The sequence below is a fragment of the Coloeus monedula genome (genome assembly GCF_965178545.1).
Source record: "Coloeus monedula genome assembly, chromosome: 2".
NCBI classification, from domain to species: domain Eukaryota; kingdom Metazoa; phylum Chordata; class Aves; order Passeriformes; family Corvidae; genus Coloeus; species Coloeus monedula.
Window position 1 is genome coordinate 41107933 of NC_138782.1, and position 18801 is coordinate 41126733.

General features: G+C 38.0%; 1 protein-coding gene across 2 annotated transcripts in view; it reads right to left on the reverse strand.

Moving 5' to 3' along the window:
* Nucleotides 1–18801, reverse strand: part of PRKN (parkin RBR E3 ubiquitin protein ligase) — a 699935-nt gene that overhangs the window by 496452 nt on the left and 184682 nt on the right. The window lies entirely within an intron of this gene.

Sequence of the window (18801 nt, forward strand, 5' to 3'; positions counted from 1 at the left end):
TTGGGTCTGTTGCACAGATGTTTGCAGGCACTAATTTCTGCTGTTCCAGCACTCCTCTACACAGGTTTGGTTTTTTTTTTCTGTGAATTGCCTAAGGAAAATATTAGTTCAGATTGGAAACAAAACACTTCAACATAAGGGACCCTATCTGTTTTTTTCATATCTTAGTTTATAAAATTGCAGTTAGTAACTCTTTCTACCTTTTTTGTTCTCCTTGACACAAGTTACTGTTTTTCTGTTTCAAGAAAATACTCAGCAAAACTATCTTATTTTCATATTTTAAAATTTTATACTCTATCTAGAGACATCTAATAAAAAGAGAATTCTTAGCTCAAGATGTGACCACTTCTTTTAACAAAAGTAAAAAAAAGTTAATTAATCCGAAAGTTGCAGTAGTAATTTTCAGCAATAACAAAGTAGTACATGGCTGACTTGATATACAGAGGGAGGGAGAAGGACGAAACAAGCCTGAAAAACACTTAAGAAAGGGGTTTTCATTATAACCTAAGATGGAAAAAAACGTGGGAAGGCTGCTAGAGGCATTTCAATGGGCTGACTTATCTTTTAGATATTATCATGAAGACCTGTTGATGTGTTTAGTTATTTGACTGAGCAGTTATCTAAGTTTTACACACAAGCACAGTAGATTTCTCCCAGCAAAGAAAGATGGAACTGGATAAACATGCATTCATATATGCTTCAGATTTTCTTAAAATAGCTTCCCTGTCTTCCTGTTCACACAATTCTGTTTATTGACTTAAATGTATTACACAGAGAACACAAAAACTAAGCAGGGAAAAGTAATTCTGGATCACTTTTTACCAGGAAAGAAAGTGATGGCATTGAAAAAATTATTCAGTTCAATAGTCAATTTTGATGCTCACTTTTGGCAGTATTTGAATCCAAGGAACAGATTTATTGAGAGAACACTGCATTTTTTTAAATGAGTAAGGTTTAAAGAGTTATGAATGCTAGTGCATAGAGGAAAAGAAGATGGAATATTAAGAAATATTCATGAACATTCAAGAAATCATAAATAGATATTACCAATAAATGGTACAGATGTTAAAAACCAGGAAACTCACAAAGATCAATCAGCAGTTTCACAAGAAACTACAACACAATGTAAGTTAGTGCTGGTACTAGTTGAAATAACTTCATACATTTATATGTAGAAATAGAGGCACCTAAGAGCTCTATGAACTTTTCCAGTTTCCAATGTAAATTAAACACCTAAATGTTTAATCAACTGCTCAAGAAAAATCAAGTAGATTTATAGCACCAACAGAGGAATTTTCGATGCCTGGACCAATTAATAGGTTTCTCTCAGCTATATCCAGGGCTGTATTAGTGACATATACTACTTTTTGTTTTAATATATTACTTCTATCATTTATATTCAGACTAAATATAACTGAATACAACATGAAGACACTAGATCAAAATGCACTTCCCCTTCATAAATTCTTATACCAAATTGTGCTGGCAAATATATCAGATAGGGAATTCCTGAAATAGAATATTGAAAATGATTGGCCAAAGTATCCAGTTTCTCAGTCAAATCTGCTCTGAGAATTATATAATCATGAAGAGGATATAAGGAAATAATTTATATTTCCACATTGGTGTTCTCGTCCAGAATCAGAAGATTTATAGAATTGGATGGAATAATTTATGTTTGGTTTCTTTAAAAAAAAAAAAAAGAAATTAAAATTTGGAATGTATTGCATATATTATTGTTGTGGTTTGACACTGGCCAAATGCCAGGCATCCACGAAAGCCACTCACTCACCCTTTCCTGCTACAGCTGGGCAGAGGAGAGAAAAATTTAAAGGAAGGGCTCATGATTTGAGATAAAGACTGGCGACAACACTCCAAGGGCAAAACAGGCTCAACTTAAACGTATAAAGTGAATTCATTACTAAAAAAATCAGGATAATGAGAAGTAAAATAAGCCCTTAAAAACACCTTTTCTTCCCCGCAACCCGTCCCTCCTTCCCACCAACAGCGCAGGGAGACAGGGCATGGGGCTTTTGGTCAGTTCATCACCAAGATTCTCTTCCACTGCTCCGGGAGAGGAGTCCCCTCCCTGCTACACTGTGGGGTCCCTCCCATGGGAGAGAGTTCTCTGTGAACATCTCCAGCATGGCTCTAATGTCGCAAGCAGCAGTCCTGCCAAAACTGTTGCAACATGAGCCCCTCCCATGGGCACACAGCCCTCCCAAAACTGCTGCACCATGGGACTCTCTTTCCATGGGTGCAGCCCTCCAAGGACAGGCTGCTCCAGCCTGGAAGCAGGGCCCTCTTCCTCCACTGGGTCTTCCACTGGACCACAGCCTCCTCCAGGCATCCCCCCACTCTGGCACGGGCACCTCCCCCACGGGCTGTGGGTGGATCTCTGCATCCCACATGGACCCATGGGCTGCAGGGGCACAGCTGCTGCACCATGGCCTGCACCATGGCCTGCAGAGGAACCTCAGCTCTGGCGCCTGGAGCACCTCCTGCCTCTCCTTCTTCACCGACCTTGGTGTCACCGTGTTGTTTCTCTCACATGTTCTCACTCCTATTCTGGCTGAAAAACGAAAACTGCGCCTCCACCTTTGTTTTGATTTTATTCTTAAATATGTTATCACAGAGGTGTTACCATCATTTCTAATTGGCCCAGCCTTGGCCAGCTGCATATCCATCTTTAGAGCCATCAGAGATTGGCTCTGCCGGACATGGTGGAAGCTTCCAGCAGCTTCTCACAGAAGCCACCTCTGTGGCCTCCCTGCTACCAAAAACCAGGTTGTGCAAAACCAACACAATTACTCATAACAATTTTTGACCTTTTGTACATATAAGCATACTTTATAGGTGCATGATGCTATCCCTGCAACCTAGAGAGGGTTTAGTATTCAATAAAAATTCCCTTGATGTCTCTTCTGACTTCTGATCGAATATATTTGAAAACCCCTGTGTCCAAAGATAAGTGAGAGGAGATTTTCAACTGCACACACTGAAAAGTTAATTAGCAAATATTATCAAATGAATATATCTGTCATGCAGTGGCAAACAAGTATGGATTTCAGCTGTTCTGACTGCTTATCACAGGCTTTCATAGCCAAGAGAAATAATCACTTTGTTTAAAATATACTCTCTTGTTCAATGATGAAATGACAACAGAACTTGAAAAGGAATGGGCAACAAAATTAAAGAAATAGCACTTTATATTGATGCAAAAAGTAATGAAAGATGACAAAGATATAAAATGAAATTTACTTTATTGGGAAATAAGCAGGGCTTTAAAAAGCATTCCGTAATAAAAAAGGGATTTGAAGAGTGGCATAGCTCACTGATAAAGACAGAAAAAATATTGATAATGCAAAGAAGAGCACAAAATATTTTTACTCTCCTTCTGTAGAGAGGAATGAAAGAACTATATGATACAAGGTGAAGAAGCAGTTTCCATCCTAATAGCATCCAGTGAGGATGTCGAAACATATATAAGCAGTTTTAAGTCAGAAGACTTGGGTAGTCTAAGGGAAGATCTCTGTCTCCCTTATTTTAATTTGTACTTAAGTGTGAGACGCTATTTTGTAATACCGAAAATGAGCAAGACAACCTGCTTGTTCCAGCATAAGACAGGTAGCTGGACATAAATCTGAAGAAAAAGAAAAATCAAAACAATTACAAATAATTCACTTTAATGTAAAGCTTTAAAAATATTTATATTCTTTTGGGTCAACAAGACTACATGGAAAGCTAGATCTTGCTAAACAAAACGTTTCATTTTTTAACATGGAAATGAGCAGCTTGGCTGAGAAAGGTAACTTCCTTTGCCAGCAAGGCTAACGTAAGGAGTTGCCTCTACTTCCCCCTCAGCCTGTTGCAGAGCTGTTTCAGCATTCCAGCTGCTGTTCCAGCAAATCTGTGGAACTGCCCTGCAAACAGGATGAGGGACTTAAACTACATCTGAAACAACATATTTTGCCTCATTTTTAAACTTTTTGTCCTGGGTTGCAGTGTATTCTGTTACCATCCTCATGAGCTGTTGAAATCAGGCGGGGCAGTGTTTCCTTGCCTCCTCCCCCCAGACTATCTTTCTGTTAATTGCCCATCATTGTCCTGCCGCATGACTCAGAGATAACTCCCTCCAGACCATCTTCTGTTAATGAGCCCAATCAACACTTGGCCTCATGACTCATTACCCCATTGTGAGATGCTCCACCCAGAGGGAGGAACCAAGCATCCCATCGTGGATATAATCTGGGACTCTGAACACCAGAGACAATCCTTCCCACTGGATTTCCAGAGGACAGGAGCTACACAGCCACCACTGGACCTTCTGAGGAGGAGCAGACCCTTCTTTTTTCTACAGGATCGCCACTTCAGGAGGACTGCAGCCACCATTCTACCAGACTGCCACCACCACCCTGACTAACAGGGTGCCAGGTTGTATCCTAACTCTGTCAGTTTAACCCGGTGTTATCCGCTTTTATTGTTTTTTTCTTTCCCCCTCCTTTTATTTCCCTATTAAATTGTTACTCTGACTTGGTGTCTCCCACTAGTTTGTTTTCAAACTAGTACACTTTTCCACACTCCTTTAGTGAGTTCAATCATGGTTACATAAATCTTAATAAAAGGCATGGAGCTGCATGGTGTAGGTAGGAAGAGGAGATTGAAGGTGAAAAGTTCATTCCTATGAGCTAAAATTGCTACCAAATCCCCCATTTCATAGACTTATCACCTTCTGCTATAAAGACTCATTCTCAAATGGGGCTCTTCTAAGAATTTTTCTACAGTCACTGGTAAAAAGCCTGGTGCAACACTTTTTTTATCAATAGTATGTGAATAAATACACAATTGCATCTGATGTGTACTGCTTTACTCTTAATTATTATGATGATCTTGAAATATAGGAAGGATGCAGAGAAGAGAGAAGATTCAACTGGTGGGGAAAAAAATCATAACTTAATACAGGGAACTCAATGTGTTGAACATTTCAAAATAAAACTGATATATTACTTGGTTGCATTAGGTAGAAATATCATATGCAGATCATGTTGAGAAGTCATTCAAGGCATAGAACTTAACAAGAGAAAGACAAAGAAAACCAGTGGTTCTTACAATAACTGGTCCCATGTCTTAAGAGACACTTTGTAAAGAAATTAGCATCCAGACTGAAAAAATGAAAGACTCCTTTAAATGTTACTCACATTAGATTTACACTAGTATTTCCTTGAGTGTCTTTTATGGATTTGTCAACACTGGTGAATGCCTGATAATCCAAATCTTCAAAAACAGGTCTATAGAAATTCCTGCTAAGCTGTTAAGGAGAAAAGATACAAATGCCATCACAATGGGATGAACTGTTTTCTTTTAAAGGAAAGATTGCTTCTCAACATGGAATGTAAGTGCACCTGTTATAAAAATGAGCAACAAAAGCTTGTGTAACCTTTTGCAGTATTACAGATCTTTCTTAATAAAGCCAGAAACACTTTAATATTTTCTAATTTCCCATATGCTGGTAATTACCATTAAAAATTAAATAGGTAGATGTCCCCATAAAAGTGTCAGAGTTTGATGCTTTTCAGTCAGTGCTGCACAGCTCTGCTTTTCTTACATCCTGCTTGGCAGCAATTACCATTCTGTTGATCTCTCAGTATGACCGAACCCTTGCACTTTGTTTTGGTAGTGCTAACAACCAAAATCTCATGAGCTGTAGCCCTAATTTTCTGAATGATCAGCCCAACATAATACCGGGGGAATCCTTATCCACAGATGCCTATTGGGTCCTCTCAACCCACCCTCCCTGACAATGCAGTGGTCCTGTCTGGGCTCCATGCTGAGGACATGCAAAGAAGAAACCACCTGACAATAAAAGGAGTAATTTTTTGTTGGATTAGGGTGTTAGACAAGACCAAAGAGGAGTTCCGCATGCTTGAGAGGTGAGCAGTGGGAGCTAGTGGCTTCAAGCAGGGAAAACGGGGGAAACAGAGTGATGGGAATTGACTGGGTCCCAGCTGGTCACAAGGAGCTAGACTGGCTCAGGCAAGCATTGAACTGCTGTTTCTTAAACACTGCTATCCAGCTTTCTCTTTCTCACACTCATGCAACCTGCCAAGGTCCCTCTCTCGAGTCTATAAATAGGCAACTTCTTGATTGGTCTGGCTTGGCTTCTGCTCAGTCAGCCATGGATATGTGATCACTGCACTGGAGAAGAATATTTTACCAATCTCACCAAAGTAAAGAGCCTTTTGTAGCCTCTTCCATTAAACTACATACTGGTACTTAATACATACGTATCCTTTAACTAAATTTACAACTGTGTAAAGATCAGAAACAATCTGATGAGAGCAATTACACAATTGCTTGTCTGAGCTCTTTAAATCAGCATCTGTTGACCACTACTGACAGAAGAAACAGGATAGAAATAGAATGTCTCCTATTTGAGGTAAATCTGAGATGTTTTTGTTAGATGTATTTCAATCAGAGAATTAAAGGCTAATACAGAAATAAAATCTGAGTATTTTTCAATATCACATGATAGACATTTATTTTAAATTGGGGGTATAATCTAGGGTCCAGTTACAAAATACAAGAGTAACTTAAAGTATGGTAAGTAACTTACAGATGACATCAAAACAAAGAAAAAAGAATAATATAATTCTAGAACTTAATTTTCCTGTAACTTAAGAGTCCTGCTGTATGAGAAACCATAGTAATATTTTTGTCCATATCAACACTGGACTGATTAGACAGGACCCATATCTTTATCTTCTACTTCCTGACTCATTCAGCTTCACCTTCCTCTCTACCCCAATACTTTTAACTGTTTTCTTGGAATTAAATGAGTTGTATATTTTGTGTAAGAGCAACATATAAATAGAGCTTTGTACATTAAAAACCCTTCCACACTCCTGGAAGAATCCCCTGACATTTGCACTCAGCATGATTCAGCAGCAGGAGACAACACCTACCCTAAATTTGCTCCCCATACACATAATTATACTAACACGTGGTGATTTAACACTGTGAGACAAAATGATCCCAAAGGTTTTCTCTAGCTGGAAGTCTCCAAGTCCCTGTAAAAGAGCAGAAGGCCCTGACTCTACAGCATATTTTTATTTACAGTGTATGTTCTTACTGATGGCCTTATAAGCAAATTAGTCCCCATACTAAGCTGCATCCATGCAGTCACAGCTGTACTAGTTGTCCCACCCAAAACAGTTTAAAGCAGTTATCTTCCTGACTAAACAGCAACAGTTCCCAAACATCTATGGACATAATTTAATTAGGAAGTCACAGGCTGTTCTACCTCTTTAACATGGTGGGATCCTCTTCCTTACCAGCACTGTTAGTTTAAGGCAGAGACAACTCGGCTGTTCCAGAACCAAACATGGAAAATAGATGAGAGGGTAAAATGTCAAAGAAAAAAACCAAAAAAAACCAAAAACCCCAGACCAAAACAGTAGAAAGCAAGCTAGGAGCTTACCTCCTGATTTTGAGTTCCTGTTTCACGCTTTCTTCTTTCCACAATGCTATGGTAGGAAATATCTTAACGTATTTTTCTTACCACAATGAGATCCTGAGCAGTGCTTACTAAAAACCCACGTACATCTACAGCGATCTATATAAATAACTCTTCAGATACTGTAAACATTACAGAACTATTCATCCTTATGAATTCAGGAGACATCTGACAGAAAAGCCAAAGAGCAGCCTGAGAGGGGCTTAGAGTCTCTCCTGTCCTTGGGTCTCAAAGACAATGATTATGAGTCATGCAATGATAAGAGACATCCAACTCTGTGTGGTCTCACTGGGAGACTTGCTGGGGTATCTAAATTCAGAATATACAAACACTATATGTACAAATCACTTCTTTTCACCATCAAAACACTGAAACCTGAGCTGTAATCTGGCAACCGCTGCGACAGACTCGGCACGTCAGGAAAAAAAAAGATAAAACCTAATCCAGCAACAAATACAGAAAACTAAAGTCAACAGAGCACAATTACTCTATCTAGAACTCAGGCAGACTGTGCAAACAGGTTCTCAAAGATGTCAAAAAAACTTTTATCATCATACCTATCAGGTTACCACTTTTCTGTCTGCTTGAATCAAAAGGTAACAGTTGAAGGCTGAACAACTACATAAGTAAGAATTACAGCATACATTGCAAAAAATCAAAACTCTCCCTCATATATGCTAGAAGTTCAGTTCAACCTTTCATCAAGACCTGCAAGAACAGTGAAGACGTTTTGCTTTTCATTCTCAGGACATACTAAAGTGAATCTTAAATTATTTATTTTGGAGTCCATAATAGTGTGTTGCCTTAGCATCAGCATGAAACATTGATTATGACTCTAAGATGCCAAATTTCATAGCCTATTCAATTTTAGCCTATTTCATAGCACATCTGTGGAAGGCAGGAACGCTTCAGAAGTGGCAGTGTTTAATCTCACAGTGATCATCCATTATGATTTTAACCACACTCTCAATGAAAATTCCAGTCTATGCAAAAAATTGACTCACATCACTTACATCATACCAACTGATACAGACAAAATGGTATTTCACTCCACACTCAGCTCCTTTGTTGTCTCCCCACTTCACACTTAACCCCCACAGAAAAAAACCCCAAGTTCCTCCACACCCCCACTTGCCTGGGCAAATGAGTAGGCAGATTTGCAAGTTTTTCTTTTTTTTAATGTTATGACCATGAACTCATCATTTAAAAAAAGAACTCTGAAATTTCTTTAAGTTCATTTTTAAAACAAAACTCTAATAAAAACTTGTGAATTTGGTCTATGAGACAAACCACCATCTGGAGCTCACTGAGATAAAAAGAAAGCTTCCTTTCATCAAGGGTCATACTGAGGGTCACAGTGAAGTACCAGCAATAATCTGTTCCTTCAGAGACTGCGCTCAAATCTTACACTCTTTGCAAAAGAAAAATAAAGATATATATTATCTGCCTGGTGATACTGAAGATCAGAAGAGATATTTATTATAAGTATTTTATGGAAGCATTAGCAGAATTTAGATGGTTTCATAATTCCTTTGAGGAAACACCACCACCAAACTGGGAAACAGAAGTCAAATATAATTAAACAAATAATATTTTGATATGCTGTTATGTTAAGAGATACTACCCAAAGGCAAATTCTAAAGTTGTGATTTTATTAATTGCCTAAGGACTAAAAAATATTAATCATACTTACAATGATGTACACCTTTTACATTATGCAAATCTTAGACCTCAGCTTTATCTCCTACTTAACAGTGAGAATTGTTCTTGCCTGAGGTCCCTACTACTCAAACTTCAAGAGATTAAAAATAGCTCTCCAAACCATATAACTTTTCTTTGATATAAAACAACCTAAGCCTTTACAAAATGGAAAAATGGCAGTAAGGAACTTGAAAAATAACCATGTTCCTCTGCTAAAAAATGCCCTCATTTGAGACATTGGCCATTTTCTCTATGGCATTAGATTCAGAAACTGTGACTGTGGAGTTCTGCTGAAGACCAACAGTCTGTCAGGTGAGCAGAGACTCCTGTGTACATAAGCACAGTTCTAAGGATAGCAGAATAAGTATCCTAATTCACAGAAAATTGAGAGGTTTTGTTTAAGCAATAGATGTGCCTATCTATTTCTGCTTTGTCCAAGACCCTCATTAAACCAATAGTGTATGGGATAACACAGGGCAGAATAGCACCTTCTTCATGCTTTGGCAGGCTACCCTTAAACTGGCAGATGCTACCTTCTGCTGCTGTTAAAGTCTAAAATCCTTGCTCAGAATTGAAGGTTGAGCCAGGTTATTGTCTATGAAATATTATTTCCTTTGAAGTTGAAGGAGGCAAACCAAAAGATACTCCATAAATTAAGTCCCAAGTAAAAAGTATGATTTTTTCAGTACCTTTGCCAAAAATGAACTTTTATCCACAAATTCTATTTTACAACATATGTTGTGAATCAGCACAATGGACACTGAAAAATAAATAAATGTTGGTCATAACTGGTTTGAAATTGGATCAAAAATGCTGAGGAAGTAATTAAAAATAGACAGGAATAATTTATAGTTTTATTAATTTTGGAATGTGCCTGAATACTTATTTTTTTGCAACCTATGTGTGTTGTGGGGTCGGAAGACACAAAGAGTCAAGATGTGATGGGAAAGTTAGATAATACAGGCAGAGTAGTTATGGAAATTATGATCACTTGTGGGATTTCACACCACAGAAATAACACCTCCAGAGATTAAAACACCCAATAAAGAAACAGTCTTGATCTTGTTAAGGGAGAGAGCAAGGTCAGCAGACAAGAGAATTTGATTGAATTAAGCACAGCACTGCAGGAAAAGTAGCTTGAATTTCCCTATACATATGAACTGTAAGCATCTATTATAAGGTGGTCTGTAGTCAAGGAAAAGCAGCTGCCACCCATGGTTCTAAGTGGTGCTTGACTGGCCTCAAAATCACGGCCTACATGTACCTCTCTGTTTAGGCTCTCCTTGGAGACTTAACTCCCAAGGGTCTGTAATCCCTTTTTCCATCAGACGAGTATTTTCCAGGTTCTATCCTTGAAAGAGTCCAGAAACTTTGTATTTCAGTTGTAAGACTGGGATGGTCCAAACTAAATCACACACTCTTGTAAAGAACTCTCCTCATCTTGCCAATCCATCTTACAGAATGGTTTCAGAAGCAATTGCACAGCTCCAACTGAGCAGGAGGTTAATGAGAGTAGGACTTAGACACATCACACAGACTGTGTTTGTGCCACAACTCAAGATGTCAGTCTCTAAACCACTCAGGCATCTGCTTTCCTTAGACCGCATTGGGACAGATGAGCCCCTCAGATGGATGGGTAAGTAGAATGCTCCAGCTTGGAGGGGAACTAGGTATGCTCCAGCTGGAAAGTTCCAAGAGACTAGTCTATAAGGTGTGTCAGGGACAGGAAAGATTGAGAGAAAAAAAGAACACAGCAGTGGAAAGACACTCTTAAGAGAAGGAAGCTGAAAAGGTAAGCTTTAGTGGTAATGGAGAAACACCCATTGTTTCATCACTCTGAATTGGCTGACACTAAATTGAACCCATCCAGATGGACACAGTGTGGAAAGAGCAAAGATGTTCATAAATTGCTTTTATTTCTATTACTTTCTATGTAACCACTTTGAGTTTTCCTAATTTAAAAGGTTATAAGCTCATGAAAACCTGTAGTTAGGAGAAGCTGTTGAGTGAGTGAGGGCTGCTGAGTGAGTTTAAAAGACTTTCCCCTTCAGATAGTTCACTGTAGACATAGATCTAGGTAAATTCTAGAACCATGTTTTCAACCAGGCTGGGTGTCATCACATATTTCAAGAATAAGCACTGTAACATTTGCAAAGCAATACTTATGATTTCTTGGTGGACTCAGAATATTAGGAGTAATTCCTGTTTTTACAGATTTCAGCATGAGAGTAGACCTTAAACCTTCAGTAAAGTAGAGCCAGGACACTCTAGAACACATTTACTGTGATTTGGTGCAGTAAATATAACTACAATTATGGATACTAACTTATCATAAGAAAAAACAAACTACATTTTTAATATAGTATTTTTGATTTGGTTAATATTAAAAAACCTGCACATTCCACAGTGAGTTTCCAATTCACAATGAGTCCTTTTTATTGAGTTTACTTTTACAAATATTTTGTCTTAAACAAAACCCCAAGAGGTCTGTAGATTTAATTTGCATTTTGTTCAATTTCTTTCCATTGCCATGAAAAGCAGCTCACTACTTGGCTCTGATAACTGTTCAAAGAACATCATCTAAATTTTGAATTATATTTGGAGCCCATTTATGATAATTGGGAAGCCATTTAGCCTTACATATTGTATCAATCCACATGGCAAAAATGCCGTGCAGGTAGGCTTCCTTAACAAATGAGAGAAAGACTTATTGAAATGAAGTATTCTGCAAAATATGACTATTCTGCAAAATCTTTTTTAAAATATTATTGTTATGGGTGGCCTATTTTTCTACATTTATTTCCTCTATGTCACAAAGGTTATTATTTCATTTTCACATATTTATTTTTTGCTATGACAGATCTGTATTCAACAGACAGATTAAATGAGTATGCACATGTTTGACTTATAAATATTTTAAACATTTATTCACTGAACCTGGAAACATATATATTCTCTACAAAGAATGAAAAGAATCAGTCAGGTCACAGTAAAACCCCTATTGTTTGATCTTCAAATAACAGGGGAACAAAAAAGTTTGCACTGCCACAGTTTATGCTTCAGCAGTTTATGAGGAGACAAATACTCACATCACCAAAAGATGCTAGCATTCAATTTTGCTGAAGATCTTTTTTAAAAAATGATGGGTGTAAAAACTAAAGATGACAAAAACAATCACAAGAGTTTCCCCGATAGATTTATACTTATGATTTTCATAATCCTAAGAGAATTTAAACTTCAGATTTGCTGCTAAGTTATCAGTGGACAGAAAAAGATGGTGAGAATATTTCCAGTGGAGAACCAACACATTTTATGAGAATCAAAGATGACAAGCTCATAGGTTGCAAAGAAGCATAACTTGTACTGTGAATATTATTCATCAGGTTGAAGCCTTTTTCAAAATATGCCAGGGGATAGTACAAGGTTGACAACTGCTCTCTGTGAAGTTTTATTTTGTCAAGAATTTCACAGATGTGATTATGCTGTGTAATTTCAATATATTTTACCAGACTCCTTCAGGCATGGTTAACACTCCCCTGAAAAATACATCAACAAAATTGGTGAAGTACTTCAACATGCCCAGTATCACTTACATTAGGCTGGCTGAATAATTGCAGGAAAATTAAAACTTCCTACTGAGTTATTTGGCACTATTTGCTTATTTTTTATTTGGCGCTACCTGGGTATTAAATGTAAGTCCTCACAATAACAGATGACCATATAATATGTATTTATCCAGAAGGGTACACAAGAAAAAGCATTCTTTGCCCATGACAGTTGACAAGTGAGAACTCTATTTCAATGAGTTATTCCACAAACAAATTTAAAACATAAGTACCAAAATTTATAAATTTTAAAAAAATTGAGTGCTAAGAAAGAATAGAAAATATATTTTTTCTGTGTTTGCACTGGAAGGGAATTGATCAGGCACAGCAAGTTCAGTAACGCAATGAAAAGAACTAAACCATGCTACAAATGAACACCAGAAAATCTCTTCAGTCTCTTCTATGTTAACATGGAGGAAAAATCATCTTAGTAATCTCTTTAAGGGCTGTACTGGGTTGGTGTGGCAAGGTTTGGTAGCGGGGGGAGCTACAGTGGTGGCTTCTGTGTGAAGCAGCCAGAAGCTTCCAGCAGCTTTCCCTGTGTCTGACAGACCTAATGCCAGACGGCTCCAGATGGGCCTGATGCCAGCCAAGGCCAAACCCATCAGTGACAGTCTTTGCGATAATGCATTTGAGAGGAATGAGAATATGTGAGACAAACATCCCTGCAGACACTCAGATCAGTGAAGAAGGAATGGGAGAAGGTGCTCCACATGCTGGAGCAGAGATTCCCTTGCGGCCCATGGTGCAGACCATGGTGAGGGAGCTGTGCCCCTGCAGTCCATGAAGGTCCATGGTGGAGCAGAGATCCACCTGCAGCCCATGGAGAAACCCCATATCAGAGCAGGTGGATGCCCAAAGGAGGCTGTGACATTGTGGAAAGAGTGCTGGAACAGGCTCTTGGCAGAACCTGTGGATCTGTGGAGACAGAAGCCCATGCAGAAGCAGGTTTGCTGGCAGAATTTGTGATTACATGGGGACCCATGCTGGAGCAGGTTGTCTCTAAAGGATTAAACCCCATGGAAGAGACCTGCCCTGGAGCAGTTCCTGAAGAACTGCAGCTCATGGAAAGGATTCATGATGGAGGAGTTTGTGGAGGACTGCCTCCCATGAGATGGACCTGAGGCTGGAGCTTGGAAAGACTGTGAGGAATATGGTGACGATGGTGACACAAGTCAATAGCTCGTCCAGAGAAGTTGTCGTCAGTGGAATTATACAAGGCCAGGTTGGATGGGGCTCTGAGCAACCTGATCTAGTGAAAGACATCCCTGCCCATGGCGAGGAGTTGGGCTAAATGATCTTTGAAGGTCTTTTTCAAATCAAACCATTCTGTGATTCTGTGCTTCCGAGCCCTTCTTCTGAGGAGAAAGGTGTGACAGAGACAATGTGTGATGAACTGATTGCAACTTCCCTGTCCCTTTACACTACTGCAGGGCAAGGGAATAAAAATCAGGAGAAAAATTAAACATAGGAAGAAGGGAGGGCTAGAGTGTAGGTGGTTTTAAGATTCGGGTTTATTTCTCATTATCCTACTCTGATTTAATTCATAATACTTTTTTTTTCTCCCAAGTTGAGTCTGTTTGGCCTATGATGGTTATTGGTGAGTGATCTCTCCCTGCCCTTATGTCAACCCTTGAGCCTTTTGTTTTATCTTCTATTCCCTGCCCAGCTGAGGAGGGATGTGATAGAGCAGCTTTGGTGGGTCAGCCTATCACAAATACCTAACAAGACACACCAAACAAGCACTTTTCCTGAGAGATTTTAGAGAGCCACTGAAGCTTCCTTGACCAGTATCCTATCTCTGTCTTCAGCCAAAAGAAAATTAAAAAATGCTCAGAATCTGTAGCACACATAAAAATAAAATGTGTTTTTTCCTATTGTCTGCAGCAGAGCAGCAAAAACATTGAACCACGAGATTATTTAAATTAAATACAAATATGTTACACAGGCACAATGATTGATATTTTCTTTAGTTATGTCAAAGGAATATTTATAAATTCATCAGTTGTAGCTGCACATCTAATGTTCATATGTCTAATTTCAGGACTGCAGCTCTCCTGTTATATAGATATTTTGATTCATTCTTTTTGTTCCATCATTAGATCATTTTCCTTCTTTTCCTCCACAACTCTTCAAAAAACACTTTCCACGATCTCATTATGTTTTTAAAAATGCTTCTATAATTACACAAGAATGATATTGCATGTCTCTTTTGTTGATTTTCATTACTTGAGTGATCACAGAAAGAAAAAAAAAATAATCACAGACAAATTCTTCCAACTGCATGGAAGGAGGAATTTATAATTATAATTCTATTAGGTTTTACATTTGCAATAATTATACATTTCTTAAAGTGTGAAAATCAGTTCAGAGGAACCTGAATTGCAATAATACATAAAAACCAAAGGTCTCCATAAATTTCTTCAAGACAAATTGCTGTGCTCTCAAATCAGGGTTTTTAAAATATTACATTCTAGCCCTGTCTCTTGGAGTATTCATTACATTCCAAAAGCTCAATATAGGTGAAACCACTATCTCATCAAAGTCAAAAGACATCTTGACATTTGCTTCAAGATGGCCTTAACCTATCATAAGATCAAAAGATACAAACATGCAGGGAAAAAAAGCAGAAACATACATAAACCCAATGTTTTTTCTGAATTTTCTTAAAAAAACCAATTTATGGTCTCTCCTTTTATAAACAGCTTTACAATTAGACTGATTTCTCTTTGCGGTAGGGATAGTCATGTCAAAGATAATGTGTCGCCAAATCCCAAACATTCAGTTGAGTTTTACAGGTTTGTGGGTGTGTTTCAATGCATTCTTTTTCTTGACCCGTGTATGTATATCAATTCTTGAGCAGCTCAAGTCCTCTGATGTTTCAGTGGTGTGTTTATATAATGCAGGACAGTTTATCCAAATAGCCATTCCTGTTTTAAAAGTTAAAACCATCCATCTGGCACATAACTTGATGCCAACTGTTAAGCACTGAACTGACAGAGGATCATGAAAAAATGCTAATTCTTTTCATGTTTTGCATTAGAACAGTAGAATGAATATGGAGGCTATTATGTGAAAATGATTGAGGCAAGCCTCATCAACAGCATCTCCTACTCTTACCTCCAGTCAATGACTCAAATAATGTCAAGCCAACATTTTCAGAAAATGTGTAAGGAATTTGGCAGGTAGTTCTGCTTTTCAGCTCATTTTACGAGTGCTTCCACAAAACCCAAGTAAAATAATCATCTCCTTCAAAGACTATTCTCCAGAATAATATCAGACTGGTGTTAATGAGGAAGTACTGAAGCTTGCTTCTGCTTTAGTAGTGGTAAGCTAGACTAACTACAAAGGAAGCAATAGGGATTTGAATCTCCAGAATTGCACCTTATGATATTAATAAAGAGACATTTCTGAGGTTTTTCTGATCATTTAATGGATTAAATCTATAAATATGTATATGTGAGTGAGGACCCTAGTGGCAACAGCAGCCCTGACTTCCCTTTCCCCACCCCACTGTGTTCCCCCATGCCCCAGGACCCCACGTCAGCCCCTGCTCCAACAATTCTGCATCAGGGCTGGTCTCCAGCTCCCCACAGACCTGCCTGGACTTTTCTCAGAGAGGAGCCCAATGCCCAGCACTGGGGCTGCCCATGCCTGGACAGGGTGGGGACAGGCCCTGGCCCCTGATGCCCCCAGCCCTCAGGAAACCCTGACACTTGAATAGCATATGCTTTAATCAGTTATTTATTCTACCTTATGGATTAAGATAATTAAGTATCATATTCAAACCATTAACTTGTTATTATAAACTGTCCTTATTAACCATACATTCAGTGGAGTACTTTTTTTGGTCAATCCTGCAAAAGGATGGTTTAGTAGTGATAAAGTGCGTGAGATGGCCAGGTTAAAACAACTCTTCAACAGGGTAGAATAAGACTAAATATTTAACAACCTTTAATAATACAGCAGATCCTGCAGGCATAGAGTCCCTGTTTGAAGAAGAACAGAGGTCTAAGTTCAAAAGACAGGAAGTATTCTGGTAGGCCCTGAGGAGGATGGTTACAGACGCAGAATATTCATTGTTGCTCTTGCTCCCTCCTCTTGTCCACTAAAAACCCACAAATATTCATTATTTGGTGTAAGTTATGATCCAATGTTTTTTCTCATATAAGTCTCAATGCGACAAAAACATTGGTAGATAAGTTTCAAAACCACAATAATTCATGTCAAAAGCAGTGAGAATTTTTCCAGATGCAAATCAGTGAATAGACTTCCTGCTTGCTTTCTATCTTACAAGTAGGCTGGGGTAGTGCTTAATGCAAACATTAAGACTCAGTCTCAAAATGTCGTATTCTGGTATGTATTGTCCTAGTCTTTCTTTCAAAAAAAAACCCCAAACCAAACAAAAACCAAAAAACCAACCAACCAACCAAACAACAACAAAAAAAACCTCAGTTGGCCAAAGGGCGATCCATCCTTGCAATCTTATTTTCAATAGTGGCTGCAAACAGCAGATGGAAGAAATACAATAGGGCAAGCATATATGACACTTCCTTTTCACTTTTCAAATCTCCATTTATTTTCAGCTCAGGGATTTCCAAAGATGGATAAGGATTGTGTGAATTATCTACTGGTAAGACAACATTCTCTCTGGATCATGGCACTACTTTTCAGCTTCAGTGCTGCCAAAGACAGTCCTTATAACTGATAATAAAAACTGAAATGAAAACGAAAATAAAACTCAAAGAAAGGGGCTGGCTGTTAGTAAAGGATACTCCAGCTCATTAAAATTCAAAAATAATTTTTAAAAATCCTCTCAGAATAAATCTGACAATTTCAAAAGGTACTGAGGAATTCCACTGGTGAGAATGAGATTAAAAAAATCTACCCTGATGTATCAAGAATTTGGTGAGATACAGAAGTCTTCATATAGGAAGCCAGGAAAAAATATACTGCTACAAACCTCATTCTTCAGGTCTTCTCAGTGCAGTCAAAGCTCAGCTCTATGGAGATGTATTCACATGTATTTTTTTCAAAGGTTCACATCTCTTTCTAACGTCCCAATTTCTGCTTCTGTTTCAATAACTACAGTTTGCGGCTCTGCTATCATACAACTACAGTGAGAAAACAGCATCATTTTCCAAAATAATACCTTTCTTCCAGATCCAAATCTATGTTTCTCTCTCTACCTGATTTTAGGATGGCATGAGGTCAATATTCCAAAGCAAAAGATTCCATTAAGTTTCAATACATTTTCTTAATGTTATTCAAGAGATGACATACTATTAAATATGTATTTTCAAAATTCCCAAGTGGAGACCAGAAATGTTACTAAAACTGTCTGGAGCAGGGCTCTGTGTCTCTGCACATGTCAATTGCTGAAAACTCCAATTTCTACTCAGAGTTTATGAAAGTCATTGAAATTCCACAATGCCACTGACTCCTGCCAGACCGAATTGAGTCTCAACATCGTTCCACAATTTATGTGACTAAATGAATAGCTTTTATTTTTCTTAATCAAATAGAGATGACAGCATAAAGACTAGAGATTTTATGTCGTCAAATATCTACTGAGAAAACTAAAGATTAAAAAAAATTATAAAACATTATAACAATTTTTTCTGTTAATTTTTGATTGTATACTACATGAAAACTTCTCTGCATTATGGAGTTTCTAGAGAAATAATTTATATAATTTATTTTAAAGTATGGAATTTTTTAATACATAAATTAAATATAGGTAAGATTTTTTTTTCATAATGGAAGCTGGGAAAAGCTGCTATGATAATATTCATATTCCAGTGAAGTCTTAAACAAATAAATTGCTACTCTGCCTCCATAATATCTCCCTCATTGTCAGTGGCAGCTGGAAGATCAGCAGGTTTTCATCTATTATCATTACTTACTGGGCTTGATGATGATTACTGCCAATTGAGTCTGGGATCAAGTAATTATTACTTGCAACTGAGAATATGAGCCTTA